Source organism: Macaca thibetana, chromosome 15, assembly GCF_024542745.1.
Source record: "Macaca thibetana thibetana isolate TM-01 chromosome 15, ASM2454274v1, whole genome shotgun sequence".
NCBI classification, from domain to species: domain Eukaryota; kingdom Metazoa; phylum Chordata; class Mammalia; order Primates; family Cercopithecidae; genus Macaca; species Macaca thibetana.
In genome coordinates, this window is record NC_065592.1 from 101,948,276 (window position 1) to 101,959,367 (window position 11,092).

Consider the following 11,092-nt stretch of genomic DNA (forward strand, 5'->3'; position numbering starts at 1 on the left):
TTAGAGAAGCAAGAGCAAACAAATTCAAAAGCTAGCAGAAGGCAAGAAATAACTAAGATCAGAGCAGATCTAAAAGAGATAGAGTCATAAAAAAGGCTTCAAAAAAATCAGCAAATCTAGGATCTGGTTTTTGAAAAGATCAACAAAATTGATAGACACCGGGGCCTGTTGTGGGGTGGGGGGCTGGGGGAGGGATAGCATTAGGAGAAATAACTAATGTAAATGATGAGTTGATGGGTGCAGCAAACCAACATGGCACATGTATACCTATATATTAAACCTGCATGTTGTGCACATGTACCATGGAACTTAAAGTATAATAATAACAAAAAAGAACATTCCAATTCCAACTTTTTCAGTTCTTTTGAAATGTACAGTTAATTATTGTGAACTGTAGTTGTCCTATTTTGCTACTGAACATGAGATCTTATTCCTTCTATTTAACTGTATCTCCACATCCATTAACCTTACCCTCTTTTCCCCCTCCCCACTACCCTTTCCAGCCTCTAGTAACAATCATTCTGTTATCTATCTCTATGAGTTTATATTTTTTAGCTCACATGTATGAGTGAGAACATGCAATATTTGTCTTCTATGCTTAGCTTATTTCACTTAACATAATGACCTCCAGTTTCATTATGTTGTTGCAAATGATAGGATTTCATAGAATTCCATTTTATATGGCCAATATTCCATTGTGTATACATGCCACATTTTCTTTATCTGTTCATCCATTGATGGGTAGTTAGGTTGATTCCATGTCTTGACTACTGTGAATAGTCCTGCAATGAACAGGGGAGTGCAGATATTTCTCTGATATACTGATTTCCTTTCTTTTGACTGTATACACAGCAGTGGGACTAATGGATCATGCAGTAGCTCTGTTTTTACATTTTTGCGGAACTCCATGCTGTTCTCCAGAGTGGCTGCACTAATTTTCATTCCCACCAAGAGTGTACAAGGGTTACCCTTTCTCCACGCCCTTGCCAGCATCCGTTATTGCCTGCCTTTTGGATAAAAGCCATTTTTACTGGGGTGAGATGATAACTCATTGTAGTACTGATTTGCATTTCTCTGATGATTAATAATGTTGAATATTTTTTCATTTACCTGTTGGCTAGTTGTGTGTCTGTTTAGATCTTTTGTCCATTTTTTAAATTGGGTTACTTGTTTTTTCCCTATGAGTTGTTTAAGCTCCTTATATACTCTGGTTATTAATTCCTTGTCAGATGGGTAGTTTGCAGACATTTTCTTCCTGGCATTGTGCATTGTCTCTTCACTTTGTTGATTGTGTCCTTTGGTGTGCAAAACATTTTAACCTGATGTGATCCCATTTGTCCATTTTATCTTTGGTTGCCCATGCTTTTGAAGTCTTACTCAAGAAATCTTTGCCCAGACCAGTGTTCTGGAGTGTTTCCTCAATGTTTTGTTTTAGAAGTTTTATAGTTTCAGGTCTTAGATGTGAGTCTTTAATCCATTTTGATTTGATCTTTGTATATAGTGAGAGATAAGGGTCTATCTGCATATTCTTCTGTATATAGATATCCAATTTTCCTTTATCTTTGCCTTATCAGCTCTAAGCTTAATTCTTTTCTCAGCTAATTGGCTCTCATTTTACATTCTGTGGGAAGGAAGAGAGTGAGAGACAGTTGTGGCTGGGGGTCAGAAGGGCCCTGTGGCAGGGGAGCTGAGGGTGCCATGGCGGAGAACAGAAGGGCTAAATTCCCCCTCCTGGGGCCCTCCTTGGAAAGGGGAGGAGGCGAGCTGCCTGCTGGGGCTCCAGCCTGCTGTGAGCCTCCCCTCCTGACTGCAGGGGAAGTGGGACCACTTCACTTCTCTGCCCTAATTTCCAACTCCTGCAAGAACTTATAACCATGTACTGTAGGTGGCTCCAAGATGACAGGGCTGTGTTGCTTGTTTGTTTTGTAATCTTGTGTGCTAAAGTATTTACTCTCATATTCATCATTGCTGGGTGATGATTTTTCTTGCTCTGTTTCTTATTCCCCCAGCACATTCCTTCCTTATCTTTATACTTGCGTGGCCTCCGTCTGGCCCACCCCACCCCACACCCATTCATTCTGTAGATGGTGGCCCGCTAGGCTGGTGGCTTCATGGTTGTCCAGTGTCTGATACCACTGCTCATCCTGCAATGGCTGAGTTAGCCTCCTTTGCTTCTATAGTCAGAATCACTTCTGCAAACACACCAAGACTTTTTCTGTCACCCCATATTGTGTGGCCAAATGGGTCATGTGGAAAGAATGTATTGGAGTAAAGCGAGTGAATTCTGACCACACTCTCATGTAGTACTAGGAGGGCAATTGTGTAGTCTGAGGGCATGCTGAGGCATTTGCTGTTAGTCAAGAGCACTAACTGCTGAAGGGCTCCTGAGGGCCGGTGGTGATTGCTCCCTCCCCGTAAGCTCTGGCCCACCATCTTTCACACCTGCCTTTTGAGGACACGTGAGGAGCAAAGGGCAGGAGGCTCGTGTGGAGGCTCTGGAAGGACTGGTCCTCAGGGTGGCCAGCATCACAACCATGCACATTCCAGCCTGCAGAGGAAGCAGAGAGGGTTGCCAGCTCTGCATCCAGGAGAAGCGCCGTTGGTCTGATAAAGAATGTCTTGTCCTATGTAGATTCAGAATATGTGGGTTAATTCTGGTTCAGCGGCTGTATTTGGGCTGTGTCACCTTGCCAGGCCTTACTTCCTGAGCTTCCAAAAATGGACTGGAGAGCCCTCAGAATCCTTCCTGATTTCTCTGTCAGTAGGTGCTTGCTCTTGCATGGCAGAATTGTTCTTCAAAAGTCAGACCAGGTTTCCTAATCCAGCGTGGCCTCAGAATCATAGCAGCCTGAACCTGCTGCCATAGGCAAGGAGCATCTGAGAGAAGCATGACTACCTTTTCCCTAATAGTAAAGAAACTCACGGCCGGGTGTGGTGGCTCACACTTGTAATTCCAGCACTTTGGGAGGCCGAGAGAGGTGGATCACCTAAGGGCAGGAGTTCAAGACCAGCCTGGCCAACATGGTGAAACTGTGTCTCTACTGAAAATATAAAAATTAGCTGTGGTGGTGGTGGGAACCTGTAATTCCAGCTACTCGGGAGGCTGAGGCAGGAGAATGGCATGAACCTGGGAGGCGGAGTTTGCAGTGAGCCGAGATAGTGCCACTGCACTCCAGCCTGGGTGACAGAGCAAGACTCCATCTCAAAAAAAAAAAAAAAAAAAAAAAAAAAAAAACTGAGAAGCTTCTGGAAGGGGCTGTGTTTGGTCAGCTGCCCAGTGACAGGACTAGCTGCATAGCACCCTGAGGATGCACTTGCCACTCCACAACCTCAAGGTGACCAGCATGGTGTCTGAAGAAGTTTCACACAGAAAAAGTGAGTGACATGAATAAGGACACCTGCCCTTTCACTACTCTCATCCCATTAAAAATTGGGAGGCGTTTGCAGTTCACACCTGGTCATGGGAGAGTAATGTCCTCTGTTCACCAGCACCAAAAAGTAGCAGACACTTTCCAGTGCAGAAATGAGTGCTTTGTTTTGGGGGGTATACACTTATACTAATTGCTTTCTTTTCCCAAAAGTAATATATTTTTAGTGCAGCTATGCTTTTATAAATACATACAGGCAAAAAGGATAAAATAACATAATCCAACCTTCTATTTTTTCTATGCATATATATCAGTGATTGCTGTTGCCCAGGATATACTTTATTTTGTATTTTGAATTATAAAACTAATATATGGCTGTGGAAATAGTGTAAATGACACAGGAATATAAGGGAGCATTAATAAATATTAATATACTCTATTACAAGCTTGCTAAGGGTACCAAAGTCAACAGTTGATGGGAACCTTCCACAGATCTTCTATTCTTACCTCAAATAAAGCATTTCTATCTCTCTATATGTGTTGATGTAGGTTCACACAGAGGGATTAGAGATGGCTGCTTTTTATTTTTTCATGAAATAGAGGCTTTTGATACACATTGTTCTAACATTTTTTTCCGTTTTGTTTGTTTGTTTGTTTGTTTGTTTTTTCTTTCTGAGACGGAGTTTTGCCCTTGTGGCCCAGGCTGGAGTGTAATAGTGTGATCTCGGCTCACTGGAACCTCCACTTCCCAGGTTCAAGCAATTCTCCTGCCTCAGACTCCTGAGTAGCAGGGATTACAGGCCCCCGCCACCATGCCCGGCTCACATTTGTATTTTTAGTAGAGATGGGGTTTCACCATGTTGGCCAGGCTGGTCTTCAACGCCTGACCTCAGGTGATCCGCCCACCTCAGCCTCCCAAAGTGCTGGGATTACAGGCGTGAGCCACCGCGCCCGGCCTGGGAAAATATTTCTAATTCAATCCATATAAGCCTTCTTTACTTTTTTTTTTCTTTAAACTAATTATGTAATCTTTTACAACATAGATTGGGCATGTCATAATTCACTCAACTGTCTTCTCTGGTGGAGGGGGGCACTCAGGTGCTGCCAGGGTCTTTCTAGCGACATCCCTAATGCAATGATCATTCTTATTTATTTATTATAAATAACCACTTGTATTTCTGTAATAGAGCTTTCTAGAGGTAGGACTGCTAGGTCTTCTATTAAACTCTGTCCAATTCCTGAAAAGTTACAATAATTGACTTTCCCATAATAGTGTGAGAGACCTGTTTTCCTACACTTCCACCAACCATAGGTTGTTACAATGTTGAAATTTTTTTATGCACTGATTAACAAAAACTGATGCATGGTTGCTATTTTATTTTGAATTTCCTTGTACAGGTTAATTGGTCATCAGCCTGTCTATTATCTGTGAATTTGCATGTCACTTGCCTCTGGTTGCTTTTCATTATTAATTTACAGGAGTGTATGCATTAAGCCCATCAACTCTCTCTACTAAATGTGTAAGAATAATTTTCAGTCTAGCATTTTTTTTTTTTTTTTTTTTTGAGATGGAATCTCGCTCTGTTGCCCAGGCTGGAGTGCAGTGGCACGATCTTGGCTCACTACAGCCTCTGCCTCCCAGGTTCAAGCAGTTCTCCTGCCTTAGCCTCCTGAGTAGCTGGGATTACAGGCATGTACCACCATGCCTGGCTAATTTTTGCATTTTTAGTAGAGACAAGGTTTCAACATGTTGGTCAGGCTGGTCTAGAACTCCTGACCACGTGATCCACCCTCCTCAGTCTCCCAAAGTGCTGGGATTACAGGTGTGAGCCAACGTGCTTGACCCAATCTAGCTTTTTATTTATTTATTTATTTATTTATTTATCGAAATGGAGTCTTGCTCTGTTGCACCTAGGCTGGAGTGCAGTGGTGCTATCTTGGCTCACTGCAACCTCTGCCTCCTGGGTTCAAGTGATTCTCATGCCTCAGTCTCCTGAGCAGCTGGTATTACAGGCGCCTGCTACCACGCCAGGCTAATTTTTGTATTTTTAGTAGAGACAGGGTTTCACCATGTTGGTCAGGCTGGTCTTGAACTTCTGACTTCAGGTGATCCACCCGCCTTGACCTCCCAAAATGCTAGCATTACAGGCATGAGCCACCGTGCCTGGCCCCAGTCTAGCTTTTTAATATAAATTTTATTATGTTTTTGATGTAAACAATTATTAAATTTGGAAAATTTTTAATGTATTTTAAATTATTTAAAATATTAAAATTTTAATGTAAAATATTGCCAATTATTTCCTACATGGCTTATGGGTTTCCAGTCATGTTTAGGAAGGCCCCCTCTGAATGAAAAACAAACTGTTTTTTCTCTCTGCTGTCCCACACTGCTCACCACTCACTTCTGACCTCCGATGCGGGGTGGGGGGTTTCCCATACACCAGCCAATTTTCTAGTGGGCACCTGTGTGTTCTATAATTCAGTTCTGACATGACCTGCCTGGAGATAATGATGGCTCCGTCCCACAAGTCTCCCCCCACTTCAGATCCCAGCCTATGCTGAATGAATGGCTATAAATCGGGGTTCCCACAATCACCCCCTCCTTGGGTTCCATTAATTTGCTAGAGCAGCCACGGAACTCAGGGAAACATTTGACCTACGTTGACCCATTTATTAGATAGTGAAAAGGATACAGATGAAGAGGTGCATGGGCTGAGGCATGGGGGAGAGTATGGAGCTTCCATGCCCTTTCTGGGTGCCACCCCCAGGAACCTCTGTGTGTTCCACTAGCCACAAGCTCTCTGAACCCTGTCCTTTGTGGTTTTTATGGAGGCTTCATTATATAGGCATGATTCCTTAAGGGTGTCCAATCTTTTGGCTTCCCTGGGCCACATGGGAAGAAGCAGTGTCTTAGGCCACACATAAAATACACTAACATTAATGATAGTTGATGACCTAAAACAAAACAAAACAAAACAAAAAACTCATAATGTATTTGTGTTGGGCTGCATTCGGAGCTATCATGGGCCACACTGGACCCATGGGGTGGACAAGCTTAGATTAAACCACTGGTCATGGGTGACAAACTCAACCTTCACTCAGAGGTTGGGTGAGACTGAAGGCCCCAATTCTCTAATGATGGCTTGGTCTTTCTCCTTTCTCAGGAGCAGCCTCATCCTGAAGTTATCTAGGGGCCCCCAGCCACCAGTGCTCTCATTAACACACAAGACATTCTTACCACTCTGGAGATTCCAAAGGTTTTAGGAGCTGTGTGCCAGAAACCAGGGCAGAGACCAAATATATGTTTCTCATATAGATCTCAGTATCACATGCCACTACGGTGTATTTTAAAAATGTAGATTGTCACTCCTAGCTCCCCTGTGTCTTCAGTGATGTCTACGTGCATCTGCCTGAGGACAGCAGGACTCTGAAGGGCCGGGCCCTGGGGGATTGTTCTCACTGTAGCCCCCTCCCCTGCAATCAGGAGTGACCTTATTTCTTTTGAATTTTCTTTCCACAGGGCCAAGTTCCTGGGTGTGGCTGCTCTTTTCCACTGTTGAATTCTTCTAGGGTTTGCATAAATAAAAAAATTCATGGAGCAGGTTCCTGTACTAAGGCTGCTTGGAAAATTCATGGACTTTTTTGGGAAAACAATCTGTTTTTTTTCTAAATAAGGGGAAAAGACCAGAATGATTAATCCAGGCGAGGTCTCACATAATCTGTGAATTAATTCTTTCCCATTTCTCTTTTATTCGGTAGTAGTGTGGACTTGTTGATAACATGAATTCAAGTCTGGATTCTTCTTGCACTCTGCCACAAATATCCTCTACTCAATAAAAGGTTTGCAGTGGTGTCTGAGCGCCTTTACATTTCATATAAAATGACAAGATTGGATTGGATGACTCGAGGTCCCTTCCACATCAGCTCTCCCATCATGCCAGAATTATCCACATTGTACCACCCCTTCACTCCTGGCCCTGATCCTAAAAACAAAGGGGATTTGTCAGGAAAGGCAGGGATTTATCAGTGTTTTTCTTGTAAGAGAACATGCACAGCTGTAGAAAACCTTCACTATTCCCCACCATCTGTGGTTGGAAAAACTTTATCAACAGTTTAGATTTTTAAAATTAAAATATCCCCTTAACCTGCTGTGATATGATCTACAGTGACAAGCTGGCCTTTAGAAATTCTCCTACAATGGCCAGGTAGAGGGTTGGCTTGGCCACAGCAGGGCACAGCTCCATTCTGGCTGTTGACTCAGAGCCTCTCTCTAGGATCCTCAGGCAGCGTGCTGTCAATCAACTTCTGCAGGATCACTGACACTAGCCATGATTTACTGGACTTGGCATTCATTATGTCTTTTACTTTTCCTTATTCACTCTATTTTTGCCCCAACTAGTTTTCAAGTTAGGTAACCACCATAAACAGTTTGTAGTTTGTTCCTGTAATACCTTAAATTTCTTAAAAATGCAATTGTGAAGTATTTGATTTGTTCCAAGTACTATACAAATATTCTTACACACTATTAATGTGTAAGTGTAATATGTGGATGTAGCTATGTTATGGTTACAGATCTTATAGAAATATCACTGCTGAGGTACAATATAAGACGAATACCATAAATATGCCATGACCCAAGCCAAGGAACCTCCTCTGGGCTCTTCCATCTCAATATTCGAACATCACACTCCCATTCCAACCTACTTCTGAAATATCTCCCAAATCAGTCCACATTCCTCATTTTCAATGCTGCCATTCTAGTTTCAGCAATTATCATTTTTTTTGCCTGGACTACCCATTGGTCTGCTAACTAACTGGTCTCTTACTGTATCTCTACAATCATGTCTCTGTTGCATAAACTTTCCGATGGTTTTCCAAAACACCGGAATAAATTCAAACTACAAAGACCCCAGCAACCAGCCCAGTCGCCTCTCCACATGTCCTATCCCCTAGGACATGATAGAAAAGAAAGATGGGGGAGGTGGGGCTGACCTTCATGGCTGGGTGAACCACGGTGTTATTTCTCAGGAGAGGAAAAGGGCAGTAAAAAAGGAAGGAGGGGCATGTGAGGGACTGAAGGACTTCTCTGTTAAAATGTCTCTAAAGGGGCTGGGCACGGTGGCTCATGCCTGTAATCCCAGCACTTTGGGAGGACTAGGCAGGTGGATCACCTGTGGTCAGCAGTTTGAGACTAGCCTGGCCAACATGATGAAACCCCATCTCTACCAAAAATACAAAAATTAGCCGGGTGTAGTGGTGGGCGCCTGTAATCCTAGCTACTCAGGAGGCTGAGATAGGAGAATTGCTTGAACCCGGGAGGCGGAGGTTGCAGTGAGCCAAGATCACGCCATTGCACTCCAGCCTGGGCAACAAGAGCAAAACTCCATCTCAAGAGAAAAAAAAAAAAAATGTCTCTAAAGGAACACAAAAGCAATTCTAGAGTTCTAGGGAGAGTCAGAGATGAGCTATGAATGACCTTGACGACTCCTCCCCGACCATTCATGTGGTACTCACTGTTGCCAGGGAGAGCACTGGATGCCCAGATGTGACCTTGCTGGACCCCACACTCCTATGAGATAGGCTTTGTCCCCCATTCATTCCTTCCACAGTGTGTGCCGGCCACTGCCCTGGCCAGATGCTTCTCTGGGATGGGGCCATGGCAGCCGGCGAGGCAGGCCCAGGGTGTTCACCTTGTGAGAGTGAGCAGAGAGCACAGAAACTTCCTGCAGAATCATCAGGAAGCAGTGACTGAGTGAAGGGAAGAAGCCAGCCATGGAGGACACTGTGGTGTGAGCAATGTCCCTGAGGCAGGTACCATCTTGCAGAGCCCAGGAACAGAAGGAAGCCTGTGAACGTGAAGGGTGAACACCATGGTTCACCCAGGCATGAGGGTCAACCCCACCTCCCCCGTCTTTCTTTTCCTTCTGTTATCAAGCCCGGTCTGTATCACCCTTTGACATCTCACATATCAATCCCTCTTTCCATAACCAGCAGGGCATCTTCATGACAGGTTTGGAACCCAACCTACACCATCAGTTCCTAGTTCTACCCTTGGCCAGTTATGAGATGGTGAGTAACAGAAGGAACAACTTTCAGCCTCAGTTTCTTTCTCCTTAACGTGGGGAGAAGAGTAATTCTGGAGTGAATGTGGAGACTTTCTGAGAGGAGTAGAAAAGAGAGTTGGTGTGGGCATGTGGCTGGCACATGAGAGAACTCAACAGTGAGCAGCAGGTATCTGCCCGGGGCAGGAGTGCTTCCTCATGCTCGGAATGGCTTTCCTTCTTTCACCCCAGCCTCCCACCCAGCCTATGCCCCACGCAGCAGTCGGGGTGCAGAGGATGTTCCCAAAGCATCCATAGGATGGCACCGTGCTCTCCTGGGTGCTGCCCCCTCAACTCAGTCCCAAATCCAGACAGCTGGGTTGGTGCTGTTGGCTCGCAGGTAACAGGCTCTGATACACTCTATCTCCACCTGTGCAGTCCTCTCCCTACTTCACATCCCCTCCTCTCTTCCTGTTCCTGCTTGGGCACCCCGTCCCTCCACCCCAACCCCATAGAGACAGAGCTGGGATGTCCTTACGTTGGCCTCTCAAGCCCCTTTAACATAGCCTCCCATAATCCTGACTCACAACTGCCACTTTTTGGTTCTTCCTACTCCATAGCTTGCTGCTGTGGGGGACAAGTATCCAGCATTGGGTTCCCTGGGCAATGCCGAAGGAAAGGCCAGGGCCCCTCATCAAGGAAGGCATTGTCTGTAGGGCAGCCATGATTCCCCTAGGTAGCCAGACTTAACATGGGCATGTAGAGAAGAAGCACCAAGAGCTTTGTAAAATTGACTTCCATTTTTTGTTAAAAGGCTTGTTATACCTATAAACAGTAATAACAACATATTTATACATGGGAATAAGATTTAAAAACACACACAAACGGGCCAATCAACAGTATCACGGAACAATGTGTACTTTGCAACACCATTCTTTTTTCAAGTTCAAAATATGCAAAACTAAATAATACATATTTTGAGGGAGGTGTATGCATGTAATAACGATTAGAAAAGCAAGGAAATGATGACAAAATAAACATTTGAAAAACAGAACGGGAAGAGAGAAGAGGCCAAGGAATGTGGCAAGGAGGAGTCCGGGTGGACTGCAGGGAATAAACGCTGGATTGGGTGAATGGGGAGTGAACTCTACCTACTGTACTGGCACAGAAACTGGGATGTGAGGATGCTAAGGTGGCCGAGATCACATAGCTAGAAAGTGGCATAGCTGAGATCCATGCTTAGGTTGGTCTGACTCTACAGCTCGTCATCTTGTTCCTTATACCAGAGACAACATCAAGAAAGCCATGTGTTAAAATTAGCTTGCCCGGGGTGGTGGGCAGTAGGAGGAGAGAAGGCAGCTGGGAGGCCAGGTGGGAGGGTGGCAGTGGCCAAGACGGAAATGGAGGAGAGGCTGGAAAGACAGAAAGGAGACCCAGGGAGTGTTGTCTGAGAAGCCCAAGTTGGGGGATGAGGAGGGAAAGGGTGTGCATTGAATAGTGTCAAATGGAGCAGACGTCATAAGACTTTTGCTATGGATTGAATTGTGTCACTTCCAAATTAATATGTTGAAGCCCTAACTCCCAATGTGGCCGTATCTTGACATAGGGTTTTAGGAGGTAATTAAGGTTAAATGAGGTTGTAAGAGTGGGCCCTTGTCATGGGGTTAGTGTCCTTATAAGAGA